We start from the raw sequence: 25,947 nt of genomic DNA, 5'->3' as shown, positions 1-25,947 counted from the left end.
GCCATCGAATCAATCTTGATCCTATCTCAGTTGACTGCTGCAAAGTTAAATGGCTCCATAGGAGAACGGATCTGACCACCTGCTTGAAAGTTATCTGTGAAGATGGTTTTGGTATCAGCTAAGATAGCTATGTCTTCGGGGGCACCAGCTTTATGAGTAAAGGTGGACACTGGCTTGATGTGTTAGGGGATATGGGCCCTAGTTTAGGGCTTTAGTGACTGAAGGTCACAATTTTATTGAACCGTATAAAGCGGGGTGTGGTTACCCAAGGGACAGTGGGGACAATTATGAGGGGGAGTGGACATCTGAAAGAAATCTATGTCTGATCAAACACCAGTTTAGGACAAGGAATATATTCGAAGTATAGTATCTGGGCTGTGTGAGAGAGCAAAAATACTGGTAGGGGGCTGCCACGTTACACATTCCTTCTCTACCCTCCCCCCCACTGTTCCTATGTTTTTAGAATCCCACTCCCTTTAAGGAAGGAAGAATTTGGAGAAAGGGGTGGAAGGAAGGGTAAGCTCCAGAACCAGAATCCCTGCTCTAGAACCAGAAATCCTTAACTTGGCTGCTCGACCAAATGAAGATGGAGGCTGGGACCGAGTTTTCTTTTCTACTCTACTTCCATTAGTCTAAGATGCATAGTGAGGAGGGGGGTAGGAAATTGGGGGAGGGAACAGAGTCGAGAGGGTGTTAGAGGGATGGAATCTTGCAGGTGTTCATTAGCTGTCTATTTCTCCTTCCCCCTCCCGCTAGCTCCCGAAGCTAGCACGGCCCGGCCCCGCAGGACCAGGGAGAATCAAGCAGGCTCTGGTCCCGACTCCCGACTCCCGACTCCCGACTCCCGACTCCCGACTCCCGACTCCCACTCCCCACTCCCCACTCCAGACTGGACTCCCGAGACTCTGGGACAGCTCACTTACCTCCTGTTCTTGCGGAGACTTGGAGAAGCTACTTGCACTCTATCCGGAGAATCAGCTGGTTCCGGGCGGGACAGTGCGCAGGGCTGAGTAGGGCTAGGCAAGGCCGGGTGGGGCTGGCATGGAGGGCAGGGCTCTACGGTAGGAGCCACCTTCTGGGGCGTGGAGCAAAGGGTACGCTAATTGAAAGGGGCTCAGGGCTGGCTGCAGGGTTCGTGGGGGGGCTGGGCCTGAGAGTGCTGGGGGCGGAGCGACACCCCTCCCACCTAAAGGACACAAAGGGCTCAGTCGCGACCCAGGACCATTCAGACTGCTCACTGATGCAAACCTACCATCCTTCTTTCCTAACAGTTTGGGGAAGCGGCTGAGAGAAGTTACCCTGTGAACTCACAAAAAAAAAAAAAAAAGCCCCGCTAGAGCAAAAAGGGTTTCAAGTAACATCTACTTCAATTTCGTGACAGATGAAAGCAAATAACTATGGATGGGAAGAGTAGGGAATTTACTCATCAGCACCAGTGTCTAAGCTGGGACTCACACTGGGTGTCTTCACCAGAAGTTCCCCGTTTTTTCCATTCCTTCAGACTTCTCTTGGCTCTCTGCCTAGCCCCGGCCTAGCCTGACGGCCCATTGTAGACTCTTTCTTAAGAGCAGATTGTGTGATATCAACTATGATAGACAACTCTCCTCAGCAGTCCAGTGGCCCAAGAAAATCTCAATAGATTTGTGACAAAAAAATGCCATTGGCAACCAAGAGCAAGAGGTATAGAGATTGAATGCAGACGGAAACACTATTTTCATTTTTTTTTTTTTTTCTTTCTCTCAGTTTTGCCCTTTCTGATTTTTCTTTCACAACATGACTAATGTGGAAATATATTTAAAATGATTGTACCTGTATAATCTATATCAGATTGCTACTCATAAAAAGGGGGAAGATAAGGGAAGAAGGAAAATATGGAACTTAATCTTACAAAAATGAATATTGAAACTTTTTACATGTAATTGGAAATAATAAAATACCTTTTTTTTTTTTTTTTTTTTTTTTTTTTTTTTTGGTGCTGAGGCAATTGGGGTTAAGTGACTTGCCCAGGCTCACACAGCTAAGAAGTGTTAAGTATCTGTGGTCAAATTTGAACTCAGGTCCTCCTGACTTCAGGGCTTGTGCTCTCTCCACTGCCACCTCGATGCCCTATAAAATACTTTTTTTTTTTTTAAAGAGAGCATCAGTGTTGTTGTTTTAATATTCTACATTAGCATAATCTAAGCTAATACCAGGCAGAAGGATATTTCCCCACACCTTTTCAGTATTTTATAATATCTCAAACATATGACATCATGTATCTTCAGCTTAGAGTTGACTACATCTTGTGAAAGGTATTTTGATTCTGTGATTCTGAATTGGGTAGGACACTGGAATCCTACTTTGAAACTCAGTACCAGTTCTCATCAACACTCTCCTTTTTCTGTCTTATTCTTTTGTCTCTAGTTTGTTTACACAACATACCACATCACATTTGGCTAACTTTTTTGACTTGGGAAAGACTCTAAAGTTCACTTCCTCTAAAAATTAAAGAGGTAAGACACTACCACACCCTGTCCCTGACTCTTTTTCATAGAGTTCATAGATACATGAGATTTGGAAGATCTTTTAAGATGTAACATATTAAAACTGAAAAAGATTATAGAACATAGAATTAAAAAGCCAGTTTGACATACTTTTATTAAGTCTCTACTATGTTCAAGATACTGTGAAGACAAAAATGAAATGCTTTCAAGGAATTCATATTCTTGGTGATTTCATTGATCACATGGTTTCTCCCTGCAACTCATCACAAAGTAATTTGAGGAGGGAGTACCAGCTCTTGGGAGAATCAAAAAGGCATCATGGTAGCACCAGAGCTAAGCTTTAAAGGTAGATAAGAATTTCACAATGAAGAAATAAGGAGGTTCAAGGCAAGAATAGAAGACAGCCTGGATAAACTCTCTTGAGAGTCTAAGAATTAAAGAAGGAAACCTAGATGGAATACTATTGTTCTGTAAGAAACAACCAGCTGGGTGATCTCAGAGGCCTGGAGAGACCTACATGAACTGATGCTGGGTGAAATTGAAGAAGTGACCCGGAAACTCTAAAAATCTTTGAAGGAGAAATTCTCCTTGGACTCTGCCTCAGTGAGGGATCCCGCCAAAGGGAAACAAGATAAACAGCTTTATTCTGTTATCTAGATGGGGTTGGTTCAGTCCTGACCTAAAAGAATTCCAACCCTTTCAATTAAAAGAACTCATTCAATTCTACTCAAATTCCAGCTCAAGCTGAAACCTAGTTTGTAGATAGAGCCAACTTGGAATTCCACCCACTAACCCCCTTCAGTTTGCAGCCAAAGCGCCTATTATAAAAGAGCCAATCTAAAATCCTCACTTTGCAGAGGTTCTAAACAAATCATGCTATGCCATGCTATGCCAAGGAGGCCTCTACCCACTGGAATAATATTCTTTTCCAGTGCTATCCTCTCTCTTTACCCTCACCCATTTCCCTAATGAGACTTTATGCCTCTCTGTCAGGATTTCTAATGTTATTTCCCAATCCCTATAATAAACCTTTTATCAATCTAGGTTTTCAGGTTTGTAAATTCCTTTACAGAGAATCCCTACACTGCCAGAAGGGGGTTCCCCAAACTCCCTATCCTTGTGCTGAATCCCAAGGGGGTGCAGGAGAGCCAAACCTATCCATTTGGTTCCCTGAACCCTGAACCTGCCACTAGACCTTATCATTTAACTCCCTGACCCAGAAACCCTAATCTCATTTTAGTTCCCTAAATCTAGACCTTATCATTTGGTTCCCTACAAAAGGGAACCTCAAAACCTAAACCTCATCAAAATGAGCAAAACCAGGAAATCATTGTACACAACAACAAGAAGATCATACAATGATCAATTCTGATGGACATGGCTCTTTTCAACAATGAAGATGATTCAGACCAGTTCCAATGATTTTGTGATGAAGAGAGCCGTCTACCAACAGAGAGGACTATAGGAACTTAGTGTGGATCACAACATAGCATTTTTGCTCTTTTTTGTTGTTGTTCACTTGCATTTTGTTTTCTTACTCATTTACTTTCTTTTTTTTTTTTAATCTTATTTTTCGAGAATTGTACAAATATGTTTATATATATATTGGATTTAACATATATTTTAACATGTTTAAAATATTGAATTGCTTGCCATCTAGGAGAGGGGGTAGGGGGAAAGAGGAGAAAATCTGAAACAAAGGCTATGAAAGGGTCAATGTTGTTAAATTATCCATGTATATGTTTTAAAAATTAAAAGCTTTATTAAAAAAAAAAAAGAAACATATATGCATCACTGCAGTTCAACAATTCAGTCAAACAAGTAATCACCTTATAGAGACAGAACAGCAGAATAAATAGTCCCTAACACAAAAATCCCTCCCACCACTGATTCTCACCCTCATTGGCTGAAGGTCTTTCATTCTAAAAGAGGGAACTACCCCAGGAAATTGAGCTTTGGCTAGTAAGAGTAAGGATGCCCATATTTGGTTTAGGCTGAGGTAGGAAGGGAATGATAGATATCATGGAAGACTAGCAGGAAGGGGAGGTAGATATGTCCTAATGGGTGTTGGTTCAGGCCTACACCAACTTTGGGGTTGGTGAAGCTTTCCTCCATTTTTTCAACTGTCTGAGAGATCTCACTCCATCTTGTTCAAATTCATGGGGCAGCTAGTAGAGCAGGGGATAGAGCACCAGCCCTGAAGTCAGGAGGACCTGAGTTCAAATCTAATCTCAGACACTTAGCACTTCCTGGCTGTGTGATCCTGAGCAAGTCACTTAAACCTAACTGCTCAGCCAAAAAAAAAAAAAAGTAAATTCATAAAATAATGATAGCTGGCATCTTACATAATGCTTTAAGGTTTTTAAAGCACCTCACAGCAGAACCAGGAGATCATTATATACCTCAACAACGATACCATATGAAGATGTATTCTGTATACCATATGAAGAAGTGTATTTCTTTGACAAAGAGACCTAACTCAGTTTCAATTAATCAATGATGGACAGAAGCAGCTACACCCAAAGAAAGAACACTGGGAAATGAATATAAACTGTTTGCATTTTTATTTTTCTTCCCGGGTTATTTATACCTTCTAAATCCAATTCTCCCTGTGCAACAAGAGAACTGTTTGGTTCTGCACACATATATTGTATCTAGGATATACTGCAACATATTTAATATATATAGGACTGCTTGCCATCTAGGGGAGGGGATGAAGGGAGGGGGGGAAAACTGAAACAGAAGTGAGTGCAAGGGATAATGTTGTAAAAAATTACCCTGGCATAGGTTCTGTCAATAAAAAGTTATTATAATTAAAGAAAAAAAGCACCTCACAAATATCTCATGTTATTCTAACAACTCTGGGAGATAAGTGCTATAATTAGCCACAGTTTAAAGATGAGAAGACTTGCTTAGGGACATACAGCTAATAAGTATATGGGAATGGATTTAAACTCAGTTTTTCATGTCTCCTGTTCGGTGTTTTACCCACTGTACCACCTAGTTGCTAATAATAAAAGTAGGTTAGAATAAGATTATGCAAAGTTTTTAATGTCAGGTGAAGAGTTTAAGGTATTAAAAATAACACCTTAATAATAATAATATTGTATAATAATAATAATTATTATTATTTGAAATTAATAAATTAAGTAATGGGATAGTGGTCATGAGAATAGAATAAGAGATGAAAGACGTAGAGGTTGAACTAAATGATCTTTAAATTTATTCTAGGTCTTCTATATTCTATAGTCTATAATCTATGTTTTAAGGTCTATGCCAGATTGAATTTTATGTTATGATATACTAATGGTCTTCTAACATTAACATTAGGGACAGATAGGTGGCACAGTGGCAAGAGAACTAGACCCGAAGTCAGGAAGACTTATCTTCCTGAGTTTAAATCTGACCCCATATATGAATGTTATGGAACATTATTGTTCTGTAAGAAATGACCAGCAGGATGAATACAGAAAGTCTTGGAGAGACTTACATGAACTGATGCTAAGTGAAATGAGCAGAACCAGGAGATCATTATATACCTCAACAACGATACTATATGAGGATGTATTCTGATGAAAGTGGATTTCTTTGACAAAGAGACCTAACTCAGTTTCAACTGATCAATGATGGACAGAAGCAGTTACACCCAAAGAAAGAACACTGGGAAATGAATGTAAACTGTTTGCATTTTTGTTTTTCTTCCTGGTTATTTTTACCTTCTGAATCCAATTCTTCCTGTGCAACAAGAGAACTGTTTGGTTCTGCACACAAATATTGTATCTAGGATATACTATGACATATTTAACATATATAGGACTGCTTGCCATCTAGGGAGGGGTGGAGGAGAGAGGGGAAAAATCGGAACAGAAGTGAATGCAAGGGATAATGTTGTAAAAAATTATCCTGGCATGGGTTCTGTCAATAAAAAGTTATTATAATTTAAAAAAAAAAAAAGAAAAGAAAAATCTGATCCCATATATTTCCTAGCTGTGTGACCCTAGGCCAAGAAAACCATTCATGAAGAGTAGGGCCTGATTAAACAACACTATAATCTATCGTTCTATAGTCTATATTCGAATACTTTGTGTTTTACTTTTAGTATACTTCATGGAGCATATTCTATAGTCAAGGTCATTTCTTGTTCTAACAATTTATGACAACCAAATTATTAAGAATTTATTATGTATGAAGCATTGTGCTAATCCCTGGGGATACAAAGACAAAAGTAAAATGATCCCTGACCAAAAGGAGCTTGTATCTAAATGAGGGAGATAACCTGTACACATTTAAGTGTATATAGAGTGTATACAAAACAAATGCAAGATGATTTGAGAAGTAGGTGCCCTAGTGTCTGGAGGTATAGGAGGAAGAGCAAAAAAGGCTTTTTTAAAAAAGTAAGCACTTCAAGAATGTTTGTGGAAGTCCTCTTTGTAGTGGCCAGAAACTAGAAAATGAGTGGATGCCCATCAGTCGGAGAATCCTTGAATAAATTGTGGTCTATGAATGTTATGGAATATTACTGTTCTGTAAGAAATAACCAACAGGATGATTTCAGAAAGGCCTGGAGAGACTTACACGAACTGATGCTGAGTGAAATGAGCAGGGCCAGGAGATCATTATATACTTCAACAACAATACTATATGATGATCAATTCTGATGGACCTGGCCATCTTCAGCAATGAGATGAACCAAATCAGTTCCAATGGAGCAGTAATGAACTGAACCAGCTACGCCCACTAAAAGAACTCTGGGAGATGACTAAGAACCATTACATTGAATTCCCAATCCCTATATTTTTACCCAACTGCATTTTGGATTTCCTTCACAGGCTAATTGTACAATATTTCAGAATCCGATTCTTTTTGTACAGCAAAATAACTGTTTGGCCATGTATACTTATTGTGTATCTAATTTATATTTTAATATATTTAACATCTACTGGTCATCCTGCCATCTAGGGGAGGGGGGGGGAAGGAGGGAAAAATTGGAACAAAAGGTTTGGCAATTGTCAATGTTGTAAAATTACCCATACATATAACTTGTAAATAAAAAGCTATGAAATAAAAAAAAAGAAAAATAAAGAAAAATAAAAAAATAAAATAAAATAAAAAAGTAGCACTTGAGCTGAGATGCAGAGTTTGATTAAAGTACAAGACAATTGGAAAGGTAGAAAGGTTATGGATAGCTTTACATATCAAACAGAGGAATATATGTTTGACTCTAGAGTTAACTGAGAGTCACTGGAGTTTGTTGAGTAGGGGCATGACATGATCCAATCTACCCTTTAAAAAAATCACTTTTAGTGGCAAGAAACTGGAAATTGAGTGGATGCCCATTAGTTGGGGAATGGCTGAATAAGTTATGGTGTATGGATGTTATGGAATATTATTGTTCTGTAAGAAACAATCAGCAGGATGATTTCAGATGAGGCCTGGAGAGACTTACATGAACTGATGCTAAGTGAAAAAAGCAGGACCAGGAGATCATTGTACATGGCAACAACAAGGTTTTGTGATGATAAATTCTGATGGATGTGCCTCTTTCCAACAATGAGATAATTGAGGCCAGTTCCAATAATCTTGTGATGAAGAGAGTCATCTACACCCACAGGAAGGACTATGGGAACTGGGTGTGGATCAAAACATAACATTCTTACTCTTTTTGTTGTGGTTCTCTTCCTTTTTATTTTCTTATTCGTTTTCTTTCCTTTTTGATATGATTTTTCTTATGCAGCAAGATAATTGTATAAATATGTTTACATATATTGGATTTAACATATATTTTAACATGTATAACATATATTGGATTGCTTGACATCTAGGGGAGGGAGTGGAGGGAAGGAGGGAGAAATTTGGAACTCAAGGCTATGCAAGGGTTAATATTAAAAAATTATCTGTCCATATGTTTTAAAAATAAAAAAAGTTTTAACAAAATAAATAAATAAAGTTACATAAGGAAAAAAAATCACTTTTGCAGCTATGTAGAAGATGGATTGCAGTATGGAGAGATTTAAGACAAGGAGACCAAAAAGGAGACTATGTGATAATCTAGACAGAGATGGTGAAGTCCTAAGCCAGAGTAGTAGCTATATGTGTGAAGATGAGGGGACTTATTTGAGGAATGATGTGGAAATGATATGACAATATCTGTCAACTAATTGATAGCGAATGAGAATGAGGAATCAAGTATAAATCAGAGATTGGGAACTTGGGTAACTGGAAGGATGATGGTGCCCTCGATAACAGTAAGTTTGAAAGAGGGGTAAATTTAGGAGGAAAGATGATGAGCTCTGTTTTGGACATATTGAGTTTGAGTTGTTTATGGGCCATATAGTTGGTGAGGCAGAACTGGAGCTCAAAAATGAGACTGGAATGATATGTACAAATCTGGGAGTCATGCATAGAGATGATTTATAAAGAGAACATAGAGAAAAAAACATGGCTCAGTATAGAGCTCTAGAGTATGTGGATCATCTTAAACTTGATTTTGTTACAGAATATACAACTTACTTTGAATTATTTATAATACATAATAACATTTGAGTGTCTAAGGATTTAAATGATAGCTCATGCCCTTTTCAGCAAATTAAACTGGTCATTTATTTATTCATTCATTTACTATTTTTATTTATTTGTTTATTTATTAGGAGACATTAGAAGACATGAATCCCTAAATGATAATTTATTGGAAACAAAAGGCAGGGAGATTTGGGTTGGCATTTATATTGTGATCTGTTACAAAATTGCCTTCTTTTTTGTTTTATTAACAAATCTACCATAGACATATATATTTGTACCTATATGTATTGAGTTATGTAACTTTTCAGCAAAGATACTTTTAAATAATTGGTAAAAAGTTTAAACTACATTTGAAAGTTAAAATCCTTTACCTTATCACATTGTAAATAATTTTAACAAAAATTTTTCTAGCATTTTCTTGAACTGAGTTCAAATCATAACAATTAAGTAATTTAATTTCTTCAGTCATATGGAACAAATAATGTGTGCTCTCCCAACTTTGTATTGTTGTTGTAAGGAATTATTTATTATTTTTTTATTTATTACCAAGTTATTTTATTACCAAATGAAATAATGTATATAAATCACTTTGAAAATTCTAAAACTCTATAGAAATATCAGTCATCACTGTTAATTTGCGGGGTTGGGGGGAGGTGTTAAGATGATAACGTGAGTATCATTTTTGTGTTTTCTTTAGAATAAGAGACTTTTTGTGAAAAATGTCACTCCATTAGTGTTGATCTATACCTGTTCTATAACTTATAGTCTTAGAGAGTTACCTGACAGTGATGAATGGTTAAACAACTTGATAAGATACAACTAGCTAATATATGTTAACTATAGGCCTTAAATTTGGTTCTTTTTAACTCCAAGGTGGACTATTTATGCATTACAAGAAGTTCCTTTCTGTTATGAGCCAGAACTCTTGTATTTGAAAAGAGTCTTACAAGGTGCTAACTCAGTGGAATTGATAAGACAATGGTTATCTACTTTAGCATGGTGATTAAATAATTCTCTAGTTCAGTATGATTGAATTAATCTTTTAAAAAAAATGATTCCCTAGTGATATAATGATTGGCTTATACTCAGTATGATGAATGGATTTAACTGTAATAAAGCATGTAAACCAGGACAAACTTAGCCAGAGACATTCATTCATTCCATCTCCCACCTTTGTGGTGGCTGGAGGCTGGAGCACAAGCCCTCAGACTCAGAGAGATTCATTCCATCTTCATCAGCATTGTGGTGGCTGGCTTGTCCTCCTGCTCCTTCCATTGAGACCAAAGCCTGTCTGAAAGGCCTCAAAAAAGCTACCTGGCCCCAGGCAAGAAAACAATAAAGATTTTGGACACCTGGCTATTCTTGTGGTAATTACTCTACTGAAAAGAAGGCTGCTCCAGAGACCTCCAGAAAACCAACAAAACACTACATTTTGCTGCCTGAACAGGGACTGACATGATCCTGAATTCAGCAGAAAAGTCTCTATGACCCAGAAATTAGGGTGAGTACAAAAATAGACAAGAAGGAAACTTTGTTAAGGGATAAAGTAGTGTTTCAGGTGAAATGTTTAGAAAGGAGCCTTCATTTCCACCTTAAGGGAAATGTGTCAAAAGCTTGGTTAAACTGATAAAAAAAAAAAACCAAGGTTTGATTGTAATTTGGCTGCAGATCATTGCACTTTTAAAAACATTACAGTACTCATCTCCTTGGTTCTCTAAGGAAAAAGAATTAGATCTAGATGAGTGGAAATTAGTAGGAAAGCAACTATATAAATATTACAATGATAATGGCCCTAATTCAATTCCTAAAGAAATACTTTATACATATAACTTAATACAATTGGCTTTAAGAAATTATGTAAGTATTAGAATAAGGAAAAAGAAGATAGTGCAGGAGGGGGAGGATACTGACAAACTAGGTGAAAAGGATGAAGAATTAGACAAGAAAAGAGTTAAGTACAATTCTGATGAAATTAAGGAGTGTAGTGCTTTACAGCAGGAGCCATTGGGGCATTCCCCATCTCATGACCTTCCCCCCCTCAATTAACCCTTCATGGGTAGTGGGAGAAGGAGGACTAGGAGGAGGAGGAGGGGTAGTGACACAATCAGCACCACCTATGAAGCAGTCTATGACAAGATTACAAAAGGCACTAGTTAAAGCAAAAAAAAAAAAAAAAAAAAAAGGACTGGATATATCTGATTTGATAAATGCATTGATAATTGCATTACCCTGAAGAGTTTGACTTTTCGGGTCAAGAAAGGAGAAGATACACTCCTTTTGATCTGGAAAAAATCAAGGATTTGAAAAAGGGTTGCACTCTTTATGAGGCTACATCATCTTATATTAAGATGATATTAGAGAATTTGGCTTATGAAATTTTAACCCCAAGTGAATGGAAATCTACAGCAAGGACATATTTAGAACCTGGACAAAACTTCTTGTGGCTTAAAATATAGTGAACTATGTAGAATACAAGCCCAACAAAATAGGCAAACTGGAGTTACTATACAAATCACCTTTGACCAACTAGCAAGTAAAGGTCAGCATGCAGACACTTCAGTACAGATTAATTACCCCATAGCAAAGATGGAGGGGAAGCCTTCATGAAAATAGAGCAAAGTCTCAATGAACCCTTTGCTGATTTTGTGGGATGTTTTCAAACAGCTGTCATATGAACAATTAGTGAAAATTCAGCAACAAGAATAATGATCAAACAACTTGCTAGAGAAAAAGCTAATGAGATTTGTAGAAGAATCATTCTAGAACTACATGAGGATGCTCCTTTAGAGGAGATCATAAAATGCTGTGCCACAGTGGGCACAAATGCCTTTTATTCCCAGGCTATGATGCAAAACATGAAAAGACAGGGTCCCTCGTGGCAAGGGACTTCCAGAGAGACTCATTGATGCTTTCAGTGTGGTAAAGTAGAGCATCTGAAAGCTCAATGTAGGCATAGAGATAGAGTAAAAAAATAAGATGGGAGAACAAGACCCAAAACCCCATGTCCAAAATGCAACAAGGGCTTCCACTGGGCCTCAGAATGTAGATTGACCCAGGGAAATGAGAGGCAGGCCCCAAGTCCAACAAAAAACAGGTGGGACATGATGGCAGCTGAGGTTACACTCAGAGAGTCTTTAGAAGTTCAGGACTCTGGTATGGTCAATCAGCAGAGAAGCAATCAGATGGGAGAAAGGGATTACAATTGTGGACAATAGAGGCTTTTTAACTCAACAGAAGGGCAATGTCCAGTGCAAGCAGCTCCAATATAATCTCCAAGTGATGAAGAGAGATCCAAAAAGTGGTGAATGGAGGGACTAGATATATTAACTGCTTGGAGGAAAGGGTTTGCTTGTATCTCTACAGATGGGTGCCAATGAACTGTATTTGCTTTGTCCATCAAAGAGAGACAGAAAAAGAGAAAAACTTCAAAACAAAGGAGAAGACCTAAGAAACATCTGACACTGAAAGAGCATACCTGATAATGAGACTGTTGCAGGACTTAAAAACCAGCAGGAATCATTGGATACCCTGAGAGGAAAATTGTTGATAAGACTGATACAGGACTTCAAAATCTGCAGGAATTATTGAATTCCCTAACACATGATGAGACTATTGCAGGATTTCAAAACTTTCAGAAATTATTGGATTCTCTGACACATGAAGTAATGGACAATAGATTGTTTTTGGACTATCTCTAGAACTTAAGGACATGTATAATTCCTCATGTTGATTCATGTTATTTGCCTGTGTTACTATGTGCTTGTATAATATCTTCCATGTTGATGGATTTATGTATATTTGTTTCAAATGCGACCCTTCAGAAACCCACTAATCTGGTTTGATTCCTCATTTCCTTTGGTGTTTTCATCTCCCTTCCTGAGACATCAGGGAAGGCATGATCACCTCCTTTTTGGGGGTTCTCACCTCCCTGAGAAGTCTAGGAGGGTGTGACCATCTATGTTCTAAAACAAAAGAAAGAAGGAGATGTTATGGGCCAGAATTTTTATACTTGAAACAAGGATTCTTATACCTTTCATTATTATTATTATTAAATCTAAATAAAATCGACTGGCAAATTTGTTTTGAGAAAAAGATTATTATCTCAGATTGAATGCCTAGACAGAAAAGGTATCATCTTTTAATATATTTAGTTCCTATCTCTGGAACTTTTAAAATGACTTTTGAAAATGATTCAGGATATAATTTAGCATCCAACAAATGTATACTATTCTATAGATATATCAGAAAGCAGTTCTGAAAAATATGAATAATGCCTCTTGGTTTCCTAAATGGAAACAAAATGAATTTAGAACCATGGGAAGACCATTAGATCTATAAGAAGTGTTGATCTAAGTAGAAAGTACATCACCATCTCTTGAAAAAAAAAAATGATAAATCACCATCAACCAAAGTGATCTTGGGAAGAGAGATATGCTTATAAGCTACAAGGGGAATGGTTCCTCTGGCCCCTGGATTTTTTTTTTTTTTTTGTATGCGTATCCTGAGGCACAAAAAGAGTCATTAGGAATTTAGGGACAGAAAGTTTTGCTAGAACATAAATCACTATGCTAAATGAACAATATACAATGACATCAACAATTTGCTTATGGAAGATAGCAGAAGGATGAAGTGATATAGTTTTCTGACTCTGATTTTTTTTTTTTTTTTTAGCTTTTACATGAAAATATTTGATTCCTAAAGTATAAACAGAAATATGCAAACTTATTCTTGCCCAATACTGGGAAACATAATCCTTCTCCCACCTCCTCTGCTCCTTTTATCATCTCAGTCCTTGGAGGGAAGGGGATTAGATTCACAGCTTCCTATAGAGTACACGGTACCTGTTCCAATGCTAAAACTCCTCTGGGATCCAAGTTCCAGATATTCTGGTTTCTCAGAGTTTCCTTGCTGGATTGGTTGCATCATCTCACCTGTAACTCTGGCTTCAAGGTTGTCATGGTTCCAATTCCTGGGTTCCATGCATGAGAATCATCTCTAGAACCTGAAACTTAGGAAGACAATATAGAATAAAAATGCTACCCCCACCCTGAAAACCATTGCTTAGAGCTGGGGAACAAGGAGAGGGAAAAGAGGAGAGGGAAAAAAGAAGAAAACTCTTCTATTATTGCTTTAGTTTATAGCATCCATGTTGTGGTTGAAATGGGATCTTCATCCTCTGAGGAGCACAGGAAAGAGAGCAGCCAAAAGAGTTTCTCTCACTGTTTGTTGCAGAAAAAAAAATCATGCAGAAACAAATTATATATTATGCTCAAAATGATCCTTAATACATTGGATCAAATTTGTGTTTCCGAAACATGTATTATAGCAGAATTGAGTATACTCTAGTCTGGAATAAACATACTTTAATGAGGTAGAGGCTTGGGATTGTGATCTTCCCTTACTGACTCTGGTAGAATCTGTTCCCCTGGGAATGGGAACATTTGCCATCTGCTAATCCTCTAGTCCATGGAAAACCTCTTGTGAACAAGGGCTAAGGCCCATAAGCAGAGCAAAAAAGAGATATGAAAGAGACTTGTGAAGTGGAATGACCATCTGTTGGGAACTCAAGAAAGTTGCATGGAGCTAAAGAAGCACTATGAAGCAGAATTATTGGAAGGAATTATTTAGGGAAATTGCAACCTGTGATAATCTATACAGAGCATTTGCGTACAAGAGCAATAAATGAAAGTAACATATAAGAAAGTATGAAAAGAATCACTGTTGTAGAGAAGCACCTCCAAAATGCTCCCACACACACACACACATAAACCTTAGGGCACAGTAATATAAATCACTAAGTTTCTGGAAAGAGTCCTATTTATGGTTGAATGTTGTTTTATTTTCTATGAGCTCTGATAAGACTACTACTGATTTCCCATAAGCCTTAAATCAATCTGCTCACACTCTGATCTGTGAACCTCTGTGCTCTTAATAGAAATTGGTGACTACATCAGGATATGGAAGAAGAATATCAAATATCAAAATTCCCAGAGCTTTTGAGGCATAGAGGAGCAACTAGTCAGAGAAATAGTTTTCCACAGTGCTTCAGGCCCTACAGGATCATTCCTAATATAGAGAAGGGGCAAGGAAGGGGGCAGGAGAGGAAGAGAGCAAGCAAAGCTTTGAATGAGTTGTGGAGATATGCATTCCTCTTTGCCACAAATGAGGTCTGTGACCTGATAAAACCACTCCCCTTCTCTGGATCTTAATTTTTCCATCTAACAAGTGATCACCTCCAAGCCCCTTTGAGTCCTAACTTTTGTTCTTGTTAACCTTGAGGAGAAGAGCTGGGTCTCATTCATCTCTACATCTCCCACAATCTCCTAGCAAAGTGTTGGACTTAGAATTAGAATCAATGTTCATAGTCAGGCTCTAACTCTGTGACACTAAGTTACATCCTATGTATAAGCTTCGGTTTCTTTCATTAAAACTTGCAATACCTCCTTTGCAGGGTTGTTATGACAAAATCCCTTTAGAAACATTGAAGTGCCATAGAATTGCTAGTTTTTAATATTACCATTATTGTCTTTGTAACCTGTGGTTTGAGGCTTGTACACATATATGACTCATCTCATTAGGAGAGAGAATGATTATTTCATGCTGTGTTCCTCTGTGAGGGGTAGAGTCTGGGAAAGAAGAGACCTACTTTCTTTTAGCTTCAAGAGAGAACACAATTTCATGTTCTCTAGATGGAGAGACTCTTGGAGATATAAAAAAGACTTTGAATAGCAATAAATATGTAGGAGATCCAGCACCTCAACATTCCTCTGATTCCTAGCTTACCTCCTTAGAGACTTTAAGGAATTCCCCCTTGGGTGAGATCAGAGACTCTTATAGCTGAGCTAAGATTTCCCACTCTCAAGGAGAATTCTTCAATCTGTGTTTTATCTGTTATTCTGAATCTGTATAACTATTCTGATTTCTGTTTTCTATCTGCTTGGACAAAATTTTTCTTTTTGGTTAGCTACCATTTGAAATGGTCTTCTGTGTAATTGATATTTGGTAGGAAGGGATTTGAGCTTTTATATATAAATTTGAGATACTCCATTTCCTGTAAGGAATAGCAGCCAGAAAAGTGACTTGAACTTGAGAATGAAATAATTTCTCCTTGATTAGCAATAATTGGGAGTATAGATAGATATAATTCTATATCTTTCCTGGGGAGAATAGAAAGACTCAATTGTGTCTTCAGTTTCTTATTCTTCTTGGAGATAAGTAGATAAGATTTCAGTAATATGTAAAAGAATTCCTTTGAATTGGATTTAGACAACCCATGTGCACATATATCTTATCTATACAAGCAATATATACCTCATATTCATCATAACTATTAAGTATACCACAAGATCTCTATTTATAAAATTCTATGAAGTTTATATATACACATATATGTATGTGTGTGTGTGTATATATATATGTATGTGTGTGTGTGTATATATATATATATATATACACACACACACATACATATACACATGATGAGGTCCTGGGACTCTAGGTGGAATTGACAAAGAAAGCCTTATGTACTGATAAGATTACTCTTTTGAGGCAAGCAGGGTAGGACACTGATGAAGATTAGTTCAACCCTATAATCCTGTCCACTGTGGAGATGTTGGGTAACCCCCCTCCCTTATTGTATTCAATCAGAAAGCCAAGTTATGATAGCAAACCCCTGAGTTTAAATTTCTCCTCTAAATCTGCCTAGGGCCTATGCCATCGTTACTAAATCTTTTTTGTATTAGCTTGCCATAGTCTCTTGGTATCTTTCTACCCATCTTTACCCCCCTGTTTCATGGTGTCTTTCTTCTTCTTTTACCTAACTAACTTTTTTAGGATGCTAAACTCCTCTATGAATTTGCCCTGCCAGTCAATGATATAGTCCCATTCAACAGTATATTCTGTTTCTCCTGGTTAATTGTGAATTTCACCAGAAAACTTGTCTTTTCCATTGTTAATTGTTAAAACCCCTTTCCTTGCTAACTATATGCTCTCCCCATTTTTTTTTTTTACCACTCCTGGTGTACCTCTTCATTTTGTCGGTAATCTCTTCTCAGAAATTAATGTATCTCATTGTTGGTGGAATTGTGAATACATCCGGTCATTCTGTAGAGCAATTTGGAACTATGCTCAAAAAGTTATCAAACTGTGCATACCCTTTGACCCAGCAGTGTTTCTACTGGGCTTATAACCCAAAGAGATACTAAAGAAGGGAAAGGGACCTGTATGTGCCAAAGTGTTTGTGGCAGCCCTGTTTGTAGTGGCTAGAAGCTGGAAAATGAATGGATGCCCATCAATTGGAGAATGGTTGAGTAAACTGTGGTATATGAATGTTATGGAATATTATTGTTCTATAAGAAATGACCAGCAGGGTGAATACAGAGAGGATTGGCGAGACTTATATGAACTGATGCAAAGTGAAATGAGCAGAACCAGGAGATCATTATATACCTCAACAATGATACTGTATGACAATGTATTCTGATGGAAGTGGATTTCTTTGACAAAGAGGTTTAACTCAGTTTCAATTGATCAAGGATGGACAGAAGCAGCTACACCCAAAGAAAGAACACTGGGAAATGAATGTAAACTGTTTGCATTTTTGTTTTTCTTCCCAGGTTATTTTTACCTTTTGAATGCAATTCTTCCTGTGCAACAAGAGAACTGTTTGGTTCTGCACACATATATTGTATCCAGGATACACTTTGACATATTTAACTTGTATAGGATTGCTTGCCATATAAGGGAGGGAGGGGAAAAGTCGGAACAGAAGTGAGTGCAAGGGATAATGTTGTAAAAAAATTACCCAGTCATGGGCTCTGTCAATAAAAAGTTATTAAAAAAAAAAAAAAGAAAGGAAAAAAAAAGAAATAAATGTATCTTTTGACAAGGAGAAAGGCCATTGTGAATTTGTCATGTGACAGAACCCCAACATTTGGTGGCAATTGCCACCTCCATCTCATCACACACAAATGCATATATTGTATGTGTATATATATATATATATATATATACACAGACACACACACATATATGTATGTATACAAACTTTTAAAATACAAACATTACTCCTTTTATCAAGGTGTTAGAAAAATGCCTCCCTCCTTACTTTACTTAGGTTTACTTTAGGAGATACTAAAGAACTTATAATATGCAATCAGATCAGTGGAAATACCTATAAGTTCAATGAGCCTTTTGCTAGAACTCTTCTCAGATATGACATAATACCTTATATTTTACTTGATCTTAATACCCTAAAATACCATTAGCTGTGTTAATACTCCAGCTGAATCATCAGGGGAAATATAAAATCTGTACCTAGCCTTTAATTAGCCTTTTGATTTGTGGTTTAATAATAAGCCTCCCTTTCTTCATCTCCTTTATTGCCTCTCTCTTTTTCTCTCCCTATTTTCCTCTCTTTTCCTCTCTACTTCTCTCTTTCCTCTTTCTTCCCTTTCTTTCTCTATTCTCTATTTTACTGTAAACCATCTCTTTCATTTGCTCAGTCCTGTCTTTTACACACACACACACACACACACACATACACACACACTCTCTAGAAATCTCCCTTCAACCCCCAGTATAAATTATTATATTCAATTCAACAAACACTTACTGATCATAATTTTTTAAAATGTTTAATGGTTTATGTTAATCAATAACATTTGTTGTAAATGATATGTTTCAGGCATTGTGATAAGTCTTAGGAAAACAAAGACAAAATTGAAACAGTTCGCTCTATTTAAGAGCTTTCTTGCATTCTGCCAGGGGAAAATTCAAATACAGATATACACGCATTGGTATGCTTGTAAATGTTCAACAATTGGCTCCAAAAAAAAGTATTGCTGACATATGTTTTAAAGCTTAATCTGCATTATTAACATTTCCTCATCAGTGTAAGTCTAGATAATCAACAAATAATAAACAAAACCTTAATTTGTATCTTTTGTTGCTTTCCAATGCTCACACTAAAAATTTAACATTGACTTTCCTATATGAGATACATCACAACTACAAAAAGTAAACACCAAGTACAAGATGAATACAAAGTAATATTAGTAGCACTAGTAGCTGGGGAGATTTCAGAAAGACCTCATGACATATGAAACATGGAGCTATTTTGAGGGAAACCAGGATTTTAAGGGGCAGAGGTAATAAGGAAGTACTTTTCATATAAAAGGAACAGCTTATCCAAAAACACAAAGATTGAAGAGAGAATATTTTGTACAAGAAATAGGTAGGGGCAGACTTGGCTGGAATATAGACTGTATTAAGGGGAATAAGTATAGTAAGCCTGTAAAGGCAAGTTAGAGGTAGAATATGAAGGGCTTTAGATATCAATCATAGAATTTATATTTTATTCTAAAAGCAAGAGGAGTCACTGGAACTTCTTGATTAGAGGAAGTGAAAAGAAGGGAAGGGAATACACATTTACGCAGCACTTACCATGTGCCAGGCTTTTATGCGAAGCATTTTACAAATATCACATTTGAGCAGAGAAACAAGCTTATATCTTTGCTTTGAGGATCTTACTTGTAGCAGCCATGTAGAGAATGAATTGAAAAGGAAAATGACTAGACATAGACCAACTGGGAAGCTACTGCTAGTCGGTCAGAGCCTTACATGTATTCAAATCCTCAAAATTTATTAGGTGCATATTGGGTATAAGGCTCTATGCTATATGTAGGGCATGTAAATTCAAGAATGAAGCAATTCCTAAACTCAGGGAGTTTGCATTCTACTCTGGGATACAACTGATAAACAGATAAGCAAATAGAGGTAAAGGATAGAAAGATTGTTAACAGGTATGACTTAATGGAGGAAGTGACACCTGAAACAAAATAATACTCATTGTACCACACCATTCATACCAATACTTTTTCTAATAGCAAAATATATATACATAAATTGAAGTATTTTTAATAAATGTCAAGATATTAGGAGACATTCTGTTTTTCCAGAGTTAAGGCCTAACAAGCAGGTTGCTTGCCCTGAGCTGAGCATAACAACAATCCTTCTTGCTTACCCTCTGGATGATCTTATCCTTTGGCAAAATGAATTACTTTGACTAGCACCAGGTGTTCTTTGAGGGATTTGTGATTTTCATATTAATCCATAACTATTTAGATTTGTTGGAACTTCTCTATTTCCCAGGGCCTAAAAGTCAAAAGCAGCCAATGTGCTGCAGCAGAAAACATCAATCAACTCTCCTAACACTGAACAATCCCTATGCTTAAAAGTGCTAAGTGAATTGAACCAGATACTATATTCCTGCTACCACTATACTAACTCTAGTTCTATGCTCCACTGAACGATCACAAGACTCAAGCTTAATCATAAGACTTGAGACAACAACCTAGGGACTGTTCTTGTAGGACCCAAGAATGCCTGTATGGTCCCCAAAATGCTTGCACATATGTGCTTGCTGTGAAAACTGTTTACTCAAGACTTAAAAAAGACTAGTTGGGTCCCACCTTTTTGTAATTTTCGTATATAAAAACCTACCCCTGCCACAAACATAAACCCTCTTCCTCAGGGTTCTTTGGTTTACAAACTTGTTTTCATCAGTCTGGAATTCATTAAACAACTATGTGACTCTTGACTCACCCGCCTTTGGCCTGCTTTGTTCATTTCTGGCTATTTACAGATTACAGACAGATTGGAGTCTATAAATAAAATAAACACACAGAAACATATATAAAATTCTTTACTGCTGATCTACCGGTCTTTGCCAAGATGTCGCTGTGTGTTTATTATATGTAAAATAAAATAAGCAGAAGTAAGAGATATATATTATGTGATACATACATGTATTATGTATACATGTATGATACATTTGCATTCTATATTTATTCTACACACATACTTTCAGATATGGTCAATGGGCAAATCTGCTTTGCTTGAGTATCCTTACTTGTTACAAGCAGAAGTTTAGTATAATGGATAGACCCACCTTCAAATTTTGCCTCTGCCACATGCTGGCTGTGTGATCCTGGGCAAGTCACTTAATCTCTTAGTGCTATAGACAACTGTCTAAGATTATAATTTATAGAGAAAGTACTGACCTACATCAGTAGAGGGAGCCTCTTCATCAGGGAATTTCTCATCCCAATGAAATCACAGATTTAATCTTTATTTTCTACTTACTTGTTATTGGTCAGAGAAGGGAAAGAAAGGAAAGAAAGAAGGAAAGAAAGAAAGAAAGAAAATATCTTAATGACAAAAGGAACATTCTTAAAAGCAGAAATGAATGATAGTTAAGAGTCCTTTTGAGGCATAATTTTGAGGAATGAAAGTTAAAGTCATATATGAATTTCAGAAAGCAAGGAAGTAGTTCAGTTTGGTTAAAATGTGAAGGGAAGCACTATGAATTTCTACTTAAAGGAAAGAGAATTAATGATGAAGCAGCAAAAAAGATGAGGAGGAGAATCAGGAAAGAGTAGGTTTGTTTCAGAAGTGAAGGTAGAAGAGAATGTCCAGGAAGAGAGTATTATTGATAGAGTCAAAAGCTATAAGAGATCAAGGAGGATGAAGCCTGAGAAAGGGTATTAGATTTGGCAATAAAGAGTTACTGTTAGCCTTGGAGAGAGTGGAAAAGGTTGAAAGGGATTGAGGGGTAGGTGGGTATGAGAAAGTGGAGTTAGAAAGTGTGATAAGTTTTTTTTTTTTTTTTTTTTCTGGTGTTTTCCAAAGAGAGGGAATAGATGGTAGCTTGGGGAAGTTAGCAAGGTTCTTTAGCAGAAAGATCTAAGAATGTTCTGAGACAGTACAGATAAGGAAAGTAGATCAGGAAAGACTAAAAATGGAAACAAGGAGGGAATGATCCATAAGATAAATTCCAGGGACAAACAAGGAGAGGTATAAGTACCTAACTATGTGCCAGGCTGAGATTACACAGAAAGGCAAGGTAGTCCCTACTCTCAAAGACCTCATAGTGTAATGGGAATATCGAAACAATTATGTACATTAAGGCTTTCCTTTTGATATTATTCGAAATGTAGTCTTGACTAATAGTGAGATTATGACAAGATCTTTCTGACTCCAAGAATAGAAATTTTCCTTTAAATGGCTTTAGTTTGTCTCTTGTTGTAGCTCAGTAGTGCAATGGATAGAGTACACAAAAATAATTTCCCCATGCATTATGTATTAGAGTAGAGGAAATTATCTTAGCATGAATTATGAGGTTTCCTAACATCTGAATATCTATCTTATTAATAAATTAAATGAACTTAGATTCAATACACGAATATATCAATACATCAATTGTTCAATGGTAATATGATAATGTTTTCAGGTTGGAGGGAAAATAAACCCCACCAAATTTGCCTTAGGCATTTTAATACTACGTCACTTCCTATAGTTTCTTAGCCACAGTCCCTCTCCCAGACAATCCTCATCCCACCAGAAACTCACACTCCACAGCTGGCTTTGCCTGTTTCTGATAGTGACTCTTTTGCCTATTATTGTTGGAAACCACTTCCACTTCCTCTGGTTTCCTTGCCATGCCCCTTTCATTTCCAGCATCACTTTATATTATCTTCCTGCTTTGGAATAGAAGATGCTTGATTACAAGGACTGTCATGTTTGCTTTTATTTGTGTCACCAGTATTTATCAATGTCTGGCAGATAGCAAGCACTTAATAAGTGCTCCTTCCTTATCTTGAGACAGCTCTGTGATGTAATGAATAGAGTGTTGTCTCTAACTCAGGAAGACTCCTCTTCCTGAGTCCAAATCTGATCTCAGACACTTCTTAGTTTTGTGACCCTAGGCAAGTCATTTAACTCTGTTTATTTTAATTTCTTCATCTGTAAAATTAGGTGGAGAAGGACATGGCAGACCACTCCAGTATCTTTGCCAAGAAAACCCCAAGTGAAGTCATGAAGAGTCAGATGTGATTGAAAAACAACAATCTTTATCAAATGCTTTCTAGAATCATAAAATTAGAAGGAATCTTAGGCCATATGATGTTAGGTCAAAAAATATAGAGTATTTGAAATGGAAGAGATTTTAGACCATAATATGCCAGATCAGGGAAAAGACTTTAGGACAAGGAAAAAGAGTATGATAGCTAGGAGGGGCTTCCAAACATGGAATGGAAAATTTGGATCAGCATATTTAACTTCCTAATTTTACAGATGAGGAGATGGCTTCCAAAGAATGGTGGTTTAGTAGTTTACTCAAAAGTAAGCATTTTGTAAATGGAAGAATAGGGATTCCAACTGATTTTTCTGTGGACATGTTCTTTTCTTATATTTACTTATTTTTAATGGATACAGTAAGTTTCCTCTCCCCAGCTCTGATTTCTGCTCCTTCATTTACAACTTTAATGAGCTCTCCTTGAAGGGGCAAAGACTTAGAAAATATGAATTGTCATGTCAGCTGTGCAGGTCACTTGGCCTGTCTTTGCCTCCAATGATACTTGCCCTATCTAATCTTCCGTGGTTATAGGATTAAATGAGATGATGTAAGTAAAAATACTTTTAATATCATAATCAACCACAAGCATTCATTAAAAGCCTATTGGGTATCAGATGTTCTAGGTGCTGGGGGACACAAAAGCAAAAATGAAACAGTTGCTTCATTCTGTCCCTAATACTAGATATTTTTCTGAAATACTTCTCTAACCAAGACTATTTCTTATGTACAGATAAAGTATATGTAGGCCACTAAATATTCTAGTTTCCTTGTTGACATCAGTAGTCATTAGGAGCTAAGAATTTTGGCCAATGCTATCCATTTACCCACTATCTTCTAAAAGCACTAGTAGAACCACAGAATTTCAGTATGGAAAAGAACTTAGAGCTCATAAGATCTAGATCTAGAAAGGACTTACAGATATAATTTAGTCAAGACCCTTCTATAGATAAGGAAATAATGCCTAGCACATAGTAGAAGCTTAACAAATGTTGGTTGACTTTACTGTATTCCAGAGAAACTGAAAAAATGTCCAAATTTACATAACTATTAGGTAGCAGAGCCAGATTAAATCCTATATTCAATGCTTTCCCCCACTACATCTAGTCCAATTTCCATTAAAGTATAATAATCCCCTTTATGTTATCTTTGGAGCTCCATCCAGTTTTAATCCAATTTTGATTAAACACCTTCATAACAGGGAACTCACCACATCCCAAGGAAGCCTGGGTATCCTTATGCCAATTTCCAAATACTAAGTTCTTTTCCACATGAGCTCAAACATCAGGAACTAAATAGTCTAACATTTGGAGGATGCAGAAGGATTTGTGACTATAGGCTTTGAAGTAAGGAGCTGGTGAGGAGATGCACCTCTAATTATTTCTAATTATTTTTCTAATTTAATAATCTTTCTAATTATCAGAAAGATAATTAGACCTAGAATCAAAAAAATTTGGATTGGCATCTTGGCTCTAGTATCTTCTCATATGCAGTATGGCTATCCTTGTGGCTTTGGGTTGGTCAATCCCTCAGTCTCCCAAAGCCTCAAATTCTTCATCTATAATGGAAATAACACTTGGAAATATCTTTTTCACAAGCTGTTTTTGAGAATTAAATGAGATAAGGTACATAAAGCACTTTGCAAACAGTAACACAATAGAAATGCAAATTATTATTAGGCAAATTCATGGGCTAATATAAATGTAAGATACTTATGAATTACATAATATATACATGTATACATATACACAGAGGGAGATACAGAGGAAAAGTGTGTATTTGTGTATATGTGTGTGTGAGAGAGAGAGAGAGACAAAGAGAATTTCTTCCTTTTTTTTTATCCTTGGTAATTGAAGATTATGAGACTACTGATGGAATTACCCATTCTAATCCATACACAAGTCACTTTTTTTCTTTTTGCCTTAGTTTCCTCATATTGTCATGCTGAACAAACTGAGCAAGACAGAGATTAGAGACCAATTCAATAGTTTATTAAATGGAGAGAAATACTGGGACCAATGGATCAATGTTTGGTCCCAGGGCTGGACGAGACTATCATCTCAAAGAGTCCACCCCCAAGTATTGGGACAGCAAGCTTTTTTATAGGATAACAAAAACAATGACATAATGGAGGAGGTACCTAGGTGGGGATAACCTAATGATGGGGGAGGCTCTTAGGATTACACAATGGAGGGAGGTTATTGATATTCTAATGAATCTAAAATGGATAAACCTTTATCCTGCCAAACATTAAGAAGGAATGTCTATAACCTAAAGATATAAAACCTTTATCTCATCAACCATTTAAGAGGGAATGATTAGTCTGAGGTTTTGGGGCAGAGCAACTGAGGTAGACCTTTATCTCATCAAACATTAAGAGGGAAAGGTTATAACCTGAGGCAGAATAACTAAATAGGACAATTGGAGAAACTGGGTCACGACATTAAAAAGGAACTTTGACACAACAATAAGATAAAAAGAAAATATTTGCACTTTTCAACTCATAGAGTTGCTATGAGGAAAGCTTTTTGTAAACTATAATGTTTTAAGTAAATGCAAGTTATTTATGTTATAGGAAACTGCATAGCATAGTAGATAAAGTGTTAGGATTAACACCAGGAAATTCTGGTTCAAGCCTGACTTGGATGTTTATCAACTATGTTTAAAAAAAAAAAAAAAGCTATAATTCTATAGCATAAATATCCAGTATTACTTTCTTTTTCTGATATTGCTTTTATTATCATAATTTAAGGGAATAGAAACATCAGTTTTACATTATTTATTTAGTTGCACTGACCCATTGTAATGCTGGAGAAACTGAGTAAGGCAGAGATTAGAGAACAATTTAATAGTTTATTAAATGGAGAGATTTACTGGGACCAAATGATCCATGTTTGGTCCTAGGGCTGAAGGAGACAATCTCAAAGAATCCAGCAGTGAATATCAGATAACAAGGTTCTTTTAAAGGGTAACAAGAACAATGACATAATGGGGGAGGTACCTGGGTGGGGATGACCTAATGGGGAGAAGCAC

General features: G+C 36.7%; 1 protein-coding gene across 1 annotated transcript in view; it reads right to left on the bottom strand.

Annotated features, from left to right (window-relative positions):
• The window catches only part of GSN (gelsolin), a 75,799-nt gene extending 74,775 nt beyond the window's left edge, over positions 1 to 1,024 (bottom strand). The window contains exon 1 of the mRNA XM_031954218.1: positions 924 to 1,024. The gene's annotated coding sequence lies outside the window, so the exon portion shown is untranslated. The remainder of the gene's footprint in view (positions 1 to 923) is intronic.
• Positions 1,025 to 25,947: the final 24,923 nt, after the last annotated feature.

Source organism: Sarcophilus harrisii, chromosome 2, assembly GCF_902635505.1.
Source record: "Sarcophilus harrisii chromosome 2, mSarHar1.11, whole genome shotgun sequence".
Classification (NCBI taxonomy): Eukaryota; Metazoa; Chordata; class Mammalia; order Dasyuromorphia; family Dasyuridae; genus Sarcophilus; species Sarcophilus harrisii.
The sequence above is the reverse complement of the archived record's forward strand: the minus strand, read 5'-3'. Positions and strand labels throughout refer to the sequence as shown.